This window comes from Leptonychotes weddellii, chromosome 4 (assembly GCF_054177405.1).
Source record: "Leptonychotes weddellii isolate Sample4059 chromosome 4, ASM5417740v2, whole genome shotgun sequence".
NCBI lineage: Eukaryota > Metazoa > Chordata > Mammalia > Carnivora > Phocidae > Leptonychotes > Leptonychotes weddellii.
In genome coordinates, this window is record NC_138372.1 from 65,613,704 (window position 1) to 65,627,348 (window position 13,645).

Consider the following 13,645-nt stretch of genomic DNA (forward strand, 5'->3'; position numbering starts at 1 on the left):
ACACAGTACTTCTATTTCTCTTCCCACCATTCTGTGGAGCTCATTAGCTATGTGTTAACACCCACAGATCCCCTTGTTCATAATACTTTTCAACCATTATTCTGAGCACTAAATGAAACATTCCTCTTTTCTGAGCTTACAATAGCTTCTTTTTCCTAAAGACCATATTTAAGATCTCTCACACTGATTTAAACCTATTAATGCCTGAAGGAGAGGCCTACTCCAGACCAGTGTACAGGCCCTTATAGTTATCCTGAAAAGGAAATGGTGAGATTTCTGATCTCGGAAGCAGCTTTCTTCTACTAGAAGAGATGAGAATGAAGTCCTATATTTTCAGAAGTCCTATGATCTTCTTATTCAAGGAATATTTTTGAAGTCGTAATTCTGAATGTGAATGTGTAAGCTAGATTTTTACAAAAGTCAGATTTTGCGATGGTGTTCAGATAGCTGGAAATTTTATTAGCCAAATATCTTATTTTCATTAAATCAACAACAAATTACTTAATTTTCAAGATCATAACTGCGTATTTCCCTTGTACAAACATTAGGAATCCTAGTCTCCCGGAGAAATCTCAACTTTCTTTTTTTTTTTTTCTTTTTTAGAATAAAGTCAGAGATCTGTTAACTGCAACTAAAATTTTAAACAAAAGGGCCTTTCACTCATGGATTCAGGCTAAGAAAGCCTCGAATCAAAACGAATGGAGAAACTGGCTTTAGGACCAGACAGAATCAATTGTTTTGGGGTCAGTTTGGGTTTGGGGAGCCTACTGAAAACTGATCTCTCAACAGGAGTCAGCATTAGTGGGCTGTCAGTCATCATTAACCACTGCAGTAGCCCAAATTGGCTGTCTTGAGTCAAGACACTTTGTTTTCACCTGCATTTCTCAATATTCTTGACTAATGGCATACATGTTAATTAGTCTATTAGCAGACTAATGTATGTTGATTAACATGTACATTACTATTTAAATATTTAAGAGGGATTGCTAAATCACTTTTAAAATGTGATATAATGTTCAATTATGCAGTCATTTGAAGCTAAATTTTTTTTTTAAAGATTTTATTTATTTGACAGAGAGAGACACAGTGAGAGAGGGGACACAAGCAGGGGCAGAGGGAGAGGGAGAACCGGACTCCCCGCTGAGCAAGGAGCCCGATGTGGGGCTCGATCCCAGGACCCTGGGATCATGACCTGAGCCGAAGGCAGACGCTTAATGACTGAGCCACCCAGGCGCCCCTTGAAGCTAAATTTTTAACATCAAGCAGTGCATTTTTCAATGTTTTATCTGCCTCCTTGTACCCTAAGTTCCCTTGAGGGCAGGCTCTGGGGATGACTCATCTCTGAATGTGTCCTGGTGCCTGGCACGGTGCCTTTGCACACTAGAGTGAGGCAAATAATTTTGAAATGAATAAAAAGAAGACTTTTTGAATAGGAAAGTGTGGATTCCATCTGAATGCACAGACTGATTCTCTGACAACTATGGTTTAAAAGGAGTATTTGTATAGCACTGTATAGTTTGCAAGCACCTCCACACATATATTGTCTCTAAACCAAGTGCCAATAAGCTCATTTTACTTTTGAGGAAATTGACCGTTCGAGAGATTATGGGACTCATCACAAATTTTCTGATTCTCTAGTTTATGAACTTAGAAAACAACTCTGCCCCCCCCCACAAATACAATCATCTGTCAAAATTCATTCAAAGAGCTCTTTTTAACCTGTCTTAACCTACCCAACTCATTATTGTCAAATAATTGTATATATAAATATTGTATTATATATACAAGGGGAGGGCATTGGACAGCATATCTAAAATCGGTTTCTTCAGTTGCAGCCCGATACTCCCATACCCCATTCTCATAGAACACAAACAGTGGCTGATGGAATCTGATGTGGCTGATCCTACCTACCCAACGCATGGTGCATGCACATAAAATTTGGTGCTTGGCTTTGCAAATAATTAATCATCAGGTACAAAGTAGGGAGACAATAAAAAATCTATGTTAAGTTGTAAAATCCAAAGATCTGGTCCAGAAGAAAGCTGAAATTCAGTCTTCTTGATCAGAATGCGTAGACTTTCCTTGCAATATTAGGAATATGGCAGTAACATAAAATTCTCCAAAATGTGACTTACTTTGACATGTTTTAAAGTATTATTTAAATACACTTTTCATCAAGATGATTTAAAGGCAGTCAGCTCCCAGGGGAGAAAAATATGCTCAGCATCCCCTCACCCCCTGCAGTTCCACAAGTCGGGCGTGAGTGGCAGGTGGAGCAGAAGGCACGAGCAGTCCAGGGAGTATTGCCTCCTCCTTCTGTGACTCAAAGCCAAAAAAGGTTCCTCACTGCCGCTGGTTCTTTGATCTCTTGCTCCCTATTTTTAGAACTCTTCTGTCCAATATCCTCTGCCCCACTGCCATGACCTTTCATGACACACTTCTCCTTGTGGTTATTTTGGGGATCATATTCCTTTCTCAAAGTATTACTACAGCTAGAATTAATGTATGAGGTAGATCAGCACAAGTCCTTGCTTGAAAAAGCACCCAAAGCACATGTTCCCACAGAAGGGTGAAGAGCTGGTGTACAAAGGACAGATACATCATCCATATTTTTAGTCATCAAAGCATTCTAGAAGGACTGCTTAATGGAGTAGATGCCACAACCTCACAAGATAGCATTATCTAGGTACAGAATCTGGGCACGTGAGTTTAGAAAATGTGTCTGGCACAGCTAACAGGTTATAAATGTGTGTGTATCTGTGTTGTTTAAGGACTAGAGAAAGAGGAGATAATCATAAAGAAAATATAGGATTTATCAACACAGGTTTCTTTTTCAGACTTTACCTCTCCCTAAATCTATAAACCATATATGAGTCAGTGCCCACAATGAGGGAAGGACAGAGATCAAGTATGCTTTGACTGTTCATTATCCCTTAGAAAAGTCTTTCTACATAGAATTTTTAAAAGGAGAACAAAAGTTGCGTCACTGGAAATAAGAATGACACATAGATCCAGAGGAAAATCTCCCCTCAGTGAAGAGAGAGAGTATTTTTTGTGTTCATCATTATATTTCTGTGTCAAATACAGTGTTAGACAGCTATATTAATTAGATAATTTGATATAACAACAGCTAACCTTTATTGAGCAATTAGTGTACAGTTTTGGGACAAACAAATCTGCACAAATTAAATCACTGAATGCTACAATAAACCTATGAGGGCACGCTGGTATTGTCCCCATTTGAGAGGTGAAGATACTTAAGCGCAAAGAGGCTAGATATCTTGTCTCACCTCAAATAGCTCTAAAGTGAGAGAGCCAGAATTCAACACCACGCACTTTGGGATCTAGAGCTTATGCTTGGAGAGCAAAGAAATGGGTCTTCTGCTTTTGCTACATCCATGAGGAGTTTGAAGAGCTAAACTTACTCAGTATTATGGGCTGAATTGTGTCCCCTCAAAATTCATATGCTGATGCCCCAAACCCCAGTACTCCTAGGGTGACTATATTTAGAAATATAAAGAGGTAATTAAAGAAGTAATTAATGTAAAATGAGGTCATTAGGGTAGGCCCTAATCCAATATGTCTGGTGTCCTTACAAGAAGAAATCTGGACACAGGCACGTACAAAGTAAAGACCATATGAAGGCACAGGGAGAGGTCTCTGCAAGCCAAGGGAAGATGTCTCAGAAGAAACAAACCCTGGCAGTACATATTGATCTTGGACTTCAGCCTCCAGAAATGTAAGAGAATAAATTTCTGTTGTTTAAACCAACTAATCTGTGATCTTTTGTTATGGCAGTTCTAGCAAACTAATACATTCAGTGTTAAGGTATAAAATGGTAGACAAGGAAAATGCATTTAGACCAGATTAGTCAAAACAAATAAAACCAATCCAAAACAGAGAGTTGACCAATTACATAACTTTTGTAAATTCACAATTAGGTGGGAGGTGCTGTCAGGACATTCCTTTTGATAGCTCAGACAGACAGCTCCATTATCAGAGGATTCCTGATGAATACAGAGACTGAAAGATGTGACTCCAGTTATAGTTTGTTGGGGGCATATGGTTTCTACGTGTGTAGACTTTCTTGCTCTCAAGTATTTCCATGTTCAGAGTAACCCATTTATCAAATACCTCACATTTTAAAGTTTTTAGTATCAAGATTATACTAAAAAAAATGATAATATAAAAATCTCTCATAACCCCATTATCCACAGATAAATGCTACTAACAAAAATATATATGATCTTTATTTAATAGTGAGAGCTTGATGTATATAAAATTTTTTATCCTATTTTTGTTCAATTGACATTGGTTTGAGAGTTCTTCCCCCAAGTCATTAGTTTCCAAAAAACATGATCCTAATGATTGCATAATATTCCTTCCAAGAGATCAGACTATAATTTATTAAACATAATACTCAATGCTGGCAAGGATATTGTGATAACCACTACACTATGGAAACACTTGGCAAGGATATTGTGAAGCAGGCATTCTCCTAAACTGTTGGTAAAAGTATAAAATGTTATGACCTGCAAAGCAGTTTCATATTATATATCAATATTATCAGAATAATTCACATCCACTGCTCCAGCAATGAAAAGCAAAAGAATAGCATTTATGTGTAAACCATCACCTTCTCAGTGAAGCCATCCTGACCAGCTTCTTTTAAATTGCATCCTTGATTTTTAATTTTGACTAGTAGAGACCTCAGTGACATTCTAGATCATTCAGTACAGACACAGTAGAGTCACATCTTAGTAGAAGGCTACTCTATACGTGCCTTAGAAAAGTATAAGGCCTTCCATGGGTCAAACTAATCTGCATGTAACTTAACCACTTGCCAAAACAAAGCCGCACTATCCAAAGAAAGAACAAATACAGAAACTCAACAACATAATATTTATAGTACTCAGCTTCCAAAAGCAAATTACTAGACATGGCAAGAAGCAGGAAAGTGTGATTCAGAATCAGGAGAAAAATTAATAGTGAATTTGAGGGTATAACAATTTAGAATATATCCAAAATTAAGCACCGAGGGGAAAAAAAAAGGCTACAAAAAAGAAGAAAAAAACAAACAGAACTTTCATGACTTTTGGAATAACAGCAAACAGTCTAATAGCTGTGAAATTGAAGTCCCAGGAGAGGAGTAGGAAAACAGAAAAATATGTGAAGGCATTATATAGTGAGAAGTTTCTCCAATTTGACAAAAACTATATACCCACAGATCCAAGAAATTTTATGAATTTCAAGCAGGATAAAAACAAAAACAAACAACAATAAAACCTAGCACCAAGGCACATGATTACCAAACTGCTGAAAACTAATGATAAAGAGAAAAATTAAAACCAGCCAGAGGAAAAGACTGATTACCTAGAGGCAACAAAAAATATGAATGACAGCTGACTTCTTTTCAGAAACATGCAAGCCAAAGGCCAATGGAATAAAATCTTCTAAGTGCCAAAGGGGGATGGGGGAGCAAAAAAATTTTCAAAAATTAAGGCAAAATAAAAACTGTCTTAGATAAACAAAAGCAGAGAGAACTTATCATCAGCATACCTGAGCTACAAAATTACGTTCAAGGAAGTTTCTCCAGCAAAAGGAAAATCATATCAGATGGAAATATGGACCTATACAAAGGAAAAATGAGTATCAGAAATGATAAATATGTGAATAAATTTGAAGTGCTTTTCTTCTCATTTTAAAATTTCTTTAAAAGATAGTTGACTGAAGCAAAAAGAATTACCAGGCATGTGGAGCTTAAAACATACATAGAAGTAAAATATATAATATAATAGCACAAGGATCAGAGAGGGAAATGAAATTATACTGTTGTAAGGTTCTTACATTATGCATGAAGCCACATAATAATATTTGAAAGAAGACTGTGATAAGTTTAACAATGTATATTGCAAACCCTAGAGCAATCAATTAAAAAAAATGAATAGCACTAGAATGACTTTCACTTTAGAACTATAAAGAAAAGGTTAAAAAGAGTAAGTCTTAACTTCCTTGGAGAAACAAAGAATCAATTCTGACTTTTTGGATATTGTGGATAAAAACCCTGTCAAACTACTACCCAAGGAATATCTTTAATTTACTTCTCAATAATTTTAGTTTACAAGCATTAGTTTTTCTATTGCTTCTGTATCTTTCAATGGAAAATAAAACATAATGAGCATCTTAAACATTAAATCAACTGACATTTTAAAACATATATGTTCTTTGTGCAATAAAACATGCATTATGCTATTTTGTATTGTTAAGTATTATTTTTCCTCACACAACTTTAACAAAAAGATAATGTGACTCTATTTCAGGGAATGTATCACAGTGGTTTATACATAGACTCTAGTGTTTGACTGCCTGGGTTCCAATCTCGGCTTTACCAATTACTAGACATGTGACCTTGAGCATATTACTTAACATCTCTGTATTTTAGTTTCCTATAATGTAGGGAAAATAGTGCCTATCTTATAGGGTTGTTATAAAGATCAAGTGACTTAATATATTGAAAGCACTTAGAAAAATACCAGGAAGACAGTAAGTACTGTAAGAGTGCTATCTATTATTACTCACAAAAATTAGTAAAATGTAGATAAAGAACTGAGTTTTAAAGAGATAATAAATTTAGGAGATTTGGTAAAGAAACCTACTTGAGAACTGGGAAAGCAAGTTTTAGTTCTACCCTATCATTATCTGTGTAGCCATTGACATGATGCTAAATTTATTTGGGCCTTATTCATTCACTTGTTTGGTCCTTTCTTCCTCATTTCCTGTTGTCATCTCTTGTACAAATATTTACTGAAAACCTAGTACATTATACTGTGTTAAGTAAGTACCAAGGTATTTGTTGTCTCATGGTTTTCTGGGGGAGAAAGTCACATAAACAGACAATTAAAATAGTACACTATATTAAGTATGATGATGGCGATGTCAGAATTCCCTTCCACTTCAGAAAGCCTGTGGGGACACCTGGGTGGCTCAGTTGGTTAAGCGACTGCCTTCGGCTCAGGTCATGATTCTGGAGTTCCGGGATCAAGTCCCACATTGGGCTCCCTGCTCAGCAGGCAGTCTACTTCTCCCTCTGACCCTCCCCCCTCTTGTGCTCTCTCTCTCTCTCTTATTCTCTCTCTCAAATAAATAAATAAAATCTTTAAAAAGAAAAAAAAAAGAAAGCCTGTGGATCTGTGGGCACATGGATGATTAAACATTTATTATCACCCTAAGGGAAGTCCTTTTAGAATGTAGACCTCTATGAGTCATGTTCTAATTTTGACCATAGTTCTGTCATTGATGATATTAGCTTATGGAATTAAACTTTATTAGAGACTGGATGAGTATGTGAGTGATTCCCTTCTGGCTTTCGTTTAAAAAGAATTTGTAAATGAAACCAAGGGTCAGCCTATTTGGCAGCATTTCTTCTAATCCCTCCAAATAATGAAGATTTAATTGACTACATATTTTAATCCTCAGGCAAGAAGCTACTCTTAAAATAACATCACAGCAGCTGATTCCTACAATTTCCAATTTGAACCCTGTTATTCCCTAATAATCCCTTTGGTTCAGGGTGAAACAGAAGACCAAAAAATATATAATGTTTATTTTTTTAAAAAAACCAATATGGTTTTAAAGCAATAATTTCATTGTATTAACAAATCATAATTAAGATAAATATGGAATTGATTTAGAAACTATCATAAAATTATAGCTGATTATTCCCTCTATTTTCTGTATCAGCTGTAATGTGGTTTGTATCACTTTCATAATAAAGAAGATCTTATTAAAAAAATAAAATAAAACTGATCTCCTTCTTAAAGGAAAAAAAAAAGAAACTATCATAAATATTTGAGGATATCTAAAGATAAACTAATAATGCAGAGTATTTTAACAGTTTCCCCAAAAGATCAGTCACCTTTGTTTTATTTAAAATATACCTTAATCAAGAAGCATAGGGTGGGGGATGGGAGAAATAAGTGATAGGGACTAAAGGTGATGAGCACTGAACCATGTATGAAATTGTTGAATCACTATATTTATACACCTGAAACTAATATAACACTGTATGTTAACTATACTGAAATTAAAATAAAAAACTTAATAAAACATAAAAAAATGAAGAAAGGGATGCCTGGCTGGCTCAGTTGGTAGAACATGCAACTCTTGATCTTGGGGTCATGAGTTCAAGCTCCACATTGGGCATACAGCTTACTTTAAAAAAAAGATACATTAAAAAAAAAAAAGAAGAATACATATTTCTATTACAAGTTAAACTGTATCCCCCCCTTAAGGATATGTTAAAATGCTAACTCCTGGTACCTGTGAATGTGACCTTATTTGATGTAGGGTGTTTGTAGATTGCTATGGACTGAATGTTTGAATGTTTATGGGCCCCATCCCCACAAATTCATGTTGAAGCCTAAATTGCCAATGTGGGCGATGTATGAAAATGGAGCTTCTGAGACGTAATTAAGTCATGAGTGTGGAGTCCTTATGAATGGGATCAGTGTTCTTATAAGAAGAGACATGAGAGAGAGGAATACCTTTCTGCTCTCTTTGCAGTGAGGACACAGTGAAGACAGTTATCTGCAAACCAGACACTGGGTCTCTTGGGGACCTTGATCTTAGACTTGCCAGCCTCCAGAACTGTGAGAAATAAATGTTTGTTTTTTTAAGCTACCCAGTCTATGATATTCTGTTACAGCACCCCAAACTAAGACACAGATATAATCAAGTTAAGAAGAGATTATACTGGATTGGGGTGGATTAGGGTCCACCAATGGACCAAAGGCACCACTGATCCAATGACTGGTGCCTTTATAAGAAGAGGAAATTTGGACACAGAGACATAGGCACACCAGGGAGAAGGCCATGTGAAGATGAAAGCAGAGATTGGAGTGATGCTTCTACAGCCAAGGAACGCCGAGGGTTGCAGCCAACCACCAAAAGCTAAGAGAGGCAAGGAAGAGTCTTTGGAAGGAGCATGGCACTGCTGACACCTTGAGTTTGGACTTTGAGCCTCTAGAACTGTGAGAGAATATATTTCTGCTGTTTTAAGCCATCCAGTTTGTGATACTTTGTTATAGCAGCCCTAGGGAGCCAATAAAGTTTCTTGAGCAAAATTCCAGTTGCAGGACTTCTATTATCTGCTAAAATGGAGAAACAATGACCGTATTTACTTTCCCACCTGCAGCAAATAAAAAAGCCAGACAAAATATAGGAAACATTTTATAGACATAGGACATCAAACAGTACAGTCTAGTGACTGCTTCAGTGAGATGAGACCTACAATTACCCCGGCTCATTGCCTGAAAAGAATATCCAGGCTGCAGCTCAGGCAGGGGGACCCTGTCAGAGTCCAGCAGTCTCCCTGAGTTGATCTGACAGAGACAGGTGTCTAGAGAAGCCAAAGTGTCTAGAGAAAATAGGGCAAAGTACTGAACAGGGAAGAGCTGCACAGAAAAGATCTGAAAAGCACAGCCTTCGTGTCATCGACTAAGTACTGAATGAATGGTGCATTCAGGTAAGGAACTATCCAAAGCTGGGGAAAGAACTGTCTAAAAGGAGTGGAGGGAACAATTATTGGAACACACACAGAACTGGAAATAGTTTGTGTTTCTACCAGCCAGAGTGAAAAACTTTTTTTTTTTTTAAGATTTTATTTGTTTATTTGATAGAGAGAGACACAGCAAGAGGGGGAACACAAGCAGGGGGAATGGGAGAGGGAGAAGCAGGCTTCCCACAGAGCAGGGAGCCCAATGCAGGACTCGATCCCAGGACCCTGGGATCATGACCTGAGCCGAAGGCAGACGCTTAACGACTGAGCCACCCAGGCGCCCCCAGAATGAAAAACTTCTTAAGTCAGGGGACAGCAGTTGAAGTACTCAGAAAGGTTTAGCCTCAGTAGTGGGGACAAATTCAGCCTAGACTAAATGCTCTCTGGTCCCTAATAAAGCTTAAAAACAAGGCTTGAAAGGATTCAATTGTTTCCAAGTAATCTAACTATGTTCCAGAATAAAATCTAAGAATAATTTTAGGGATATAAATATATTTAGCACCCAAGAAAATAAAATTCACAATATCTGACATCCAATCAAAAATTGCCAAGCTTTCAAATGAATAATAAAATATGATCTATATTGAGGAGAAAAAGCATTCAGTAGAAACAGACCCAGGAATGACACATATGATAGAATTCTCAGAAAAGGACATTAAAAGAGTTATTATAACTATATTCCATATATTCAACAGGTCAGGTCATAAAAAGATTAACTGCTGTGTAGCTACATGGAGATATTTTCAAGACCCAAATCAAGCTTCTAGAGTTGAAAATAGAATGTCTGAGATGAAAAATATAATAAATGTAAAAAAAAATACAATAAATGTGATTAACAGCAGATTATATGTTTATCATAAAAGAAAAGATAAATGAACTTGAGACATAGCTTTAAAAATTATCCAGGATAAAACACATAGAGGAATAAAAAGACTAAAAGTAAAATAAGAGAGTCCAGTGAGCTGGGAAAAACTTCAAGAGATCTAATATGGAGTCTCCTAAATGCAGAGAGGGAGTGTGATGTGAGACCAAAAAATATTTGAGGATAATGGCTGAAAAATTTTTACAAATTTGATGAAAATTATAAACCCATTGATCCTAGAATCCCAAGCACAAGAAATATAAGAAAACTACACAAGGCACATCACAATCAAATTGCTTCAAACTCGTAATAAAGAGAAAATTCTTAAAAGAAGCCACAGAAATGATACATTACATAGGGAAGAATAAAGCTAAGAATGTCAGAAGACTTCTCATCAGAAACAACACAAGCCAGAGCAGTGAGACATCTTTTAATGGAAGAAAAGACTGGAAACATAGAAGTCCAATATCCAGTAAAAATAACTTTCAAATATGAAGGTAAAATACACAAATGAGTACATGAAACAACTGGTGAAAACTGAATAAGGTAAGTAGGCTAGTTAACAGTACCGTACTCAGGTCAATTTCCTGGTTTTATTGTACTACAGTTATAAGATGCCACCATTAGAGAAAGGTCAGTGAAAGGTTCATGGGACTGACTCTAATCCTTTTTTTTGCAACTTCCTGGAGTCTACATTATTTCAAAATAAAAAAGTTAAAAAAAGGAAAATGCGACAAATTCTTTTTTAAATACAGAAAAGCTGAGAGAATTCATCACCAGCACACCTGCACAAGAAACATTAAAAGAAGTGCTTCAGGAAGAAGTACTGTTGTACTGTTGTAAGGTACTCATATTATGTGAAACAGTATAAAATCACTTGAAGGTAGTCTGTGATAGATTTAAAATGTATACTGTAAACCCTAAAGCAACCGCTGAAATTAACAAAGAGTTATAGCCCATAAGCCAATAAAAGGAGTAAAATAGAATTATTAAAAAAAATACAGTTTGAAAAAGAAAGAAAAATGTTAAAGAGGAATAAAGAATAGATGGGACAAGTAGAGTAGAAAACAGCAAGATGACAGATTAATCCTAACTGCATCAATAATCACATTAAGTGTGAATGGTCTAAACACCTCAATTAAAAGATAGAGACTGTTACATTGGATAAACAAGCAAAACAAGAAACCCACTTTATTTATTTATTTATTTTAAAAAAGATTTTATTTATTTATTTTACACAGAGAGAGAGAGAGAGAGCACAAGCAGGGGGAGCTGCAGAGGGAGAGGGAGAAGCAGGCTCTCTGCTGAGCAGAGAGCCAGATGTGGACTTGATCCCAGGATCCTGGGATCATGACCTGAGCCAGAGGCAGATGCTTCACCACTGAGCCACCCAGGCACCCAAGAAACCCACTTTAAGTGTAAAGACACACATAGATTAAAAGTAAGAGATGAAAAAATATAACATGCTAACACTAATCAAAAGAAAACTGGAGTTGGGAGTAGATTTCAGAGTGAAGAATATCAGTAGGGATAAAGAGAATGTATTAGAGTTCCCCAGGGAAAAAGAACCAATAGGAAATATATATACATATAAATACATACATATATATATAATATACATTATATGAATATATATAATATAAACAAACATATACATATAGAAGTTTAGGGGCACCTGGGTGACTCAGTTGGTTAAGTGTCCAACTCTTGATTTCGGTTCAGGTCAGCATCTCAGGGTTGTGAGATCCCACCGATCCGAGCTGGGTGTGGAGCCTGCTTAAGATTTTCTCTCTCCCTCTCCCTTTGCCCCTCCCCCCTTAAAAAAAAAAAAAAGAAGTTTAGTATAAGAAATTGGCTCCTATGAGTATGGAGGCTGACAAAATCCAAGATCCCCAGCTGGCAAGCTGGAGATCCAGGAGAACTGATGGTGTAGTTCCAGTCCCAAGGCCAGCAGGCTCAAGACCCAGGAAGAAGAGATGTTTCAGTTCAAGTCCAAAGACAGGAAAAACAGATGTTCCCAGCTCAAAGGCATTCAGGTAGGAGGAATTTCTTCTTACTCAGCCTTTGGTTCTATTTAGGCCTTCAGCTGATTGGATCAACACCATCCCCCCCCCAACAATGGAGAGGGCAATCTACTTCTCTCAGTCTACCAATTCAAATGTTAATCTTATCCAAAAACACCCTCACAGACACACCCAGAATAAGGTTTGACCAAATATCTGGGTACTCCATGGCTTAGTCAAGTTGACACATAAAATTAAGTATCACAGAAGGTCATTTCATAATTATAGAGGGGTTAATTTTTCAAGAGAATTTAGCAAACTTACATGTTTATGCACCTAATAACAGATGTTTAAAATATATCAAGCAAAACCTGACAGAACTAAAAGGAAAAATAGATAAATCCATAACTGCAGTTGGAGGTTTCAATACTACTCTTTTATTTACCCAAAGACTAGGTAGACAAAAATCAGTGGGAATACAGAACACTTGAACATCACTTTCACACAGCTTAGCCTAACAGACGTTTATAGAACACTCTACCCACACAGTAGAGGTATTCTTTTCAAGATAGAACATATTCTGAGGCATAAAATAAGTCTCAATAAATGTAAAAGAATTCAAGTCATACACAGTTTATTTTCTGACCACAATTAAACTAAACTAGAAATAAATAACAGAATACTTGAAAACTACCCAAATCGTTTGATCCCAAATAACACACTTTTTAAAAATAACTCGGAAGTGAAAAAGAAATCAAAAAGGAAATTAGAAAGTCCTTTGAACCAAATGAAAATAAAAGAAAATATCAAAATTTGTGGGATGCAGTTGAAGCCAGGGTTAGGGAGAAATCTATAGCACTAAAAGCTTATAACAGAAAGGAAAAAAGTCTTAATCAGTGACCTCAGCCTCCACATTAAGAAACTTGACAAATAAGAGAAAACTAAAGCCAAAGTAAATAGAAGAAAGGAAACAACACCAGATGGCACACCACAAACAATAGTGGAATCAAATTAAACAATTCTCTAAAATGCCACCAATGTAATAGAATCCTGGAGTACAGTCCTCTTACTCAATATGCTCTCCCTCCTTGCCCACTCCCACTGTAGTCAACTGCCTAGGAAAAAAGCTTCAAATAACTGGGATCACCTTTAAAACTATAAAACAGCAATCTTGAGATTCATCATGCACCATTTCAGCTAAGGCCAAAAATATAATTCACATAT

General features: G+C 36.4%; 1 protein-coding gene across 35 annotated transcripts in view; it reads right to left on the reverse strand.

Annotated features, from left to right (window-relative positions):
- Positions 1-13,645, reverse strand: part of LOC115941363 (uncharacterized) — a 105,447-nt gene that overhangs the window by 79,572 nt on the left and 12,230 nt on the right. For 4 of the 35 annotated variants that reach the window (XR_014144939.1, XR_014144944.1, XM_081818708.1 and 1 more), the window contains 2 exons: positions 8,544-8,646; positions 5,560-5,630 (listed from right to left, as the gene is read on the reverse strand). The exons of 27 other annotated variants lie outside the window; for them this stretch is intronic. The gene's annotated coding sequence lies outside the window, so the exon portion shown is untranslated. The remainder of the gene's footprint in view (positions 1-5,559; positions 5,631-8,543; positions 8,647-13,645) is intronic. 4 more of the 35 variants (XR_014144940.1, XR_014144943.1, XR_014144941.1 and 1 more) reach the window with 2 other exon arrangements.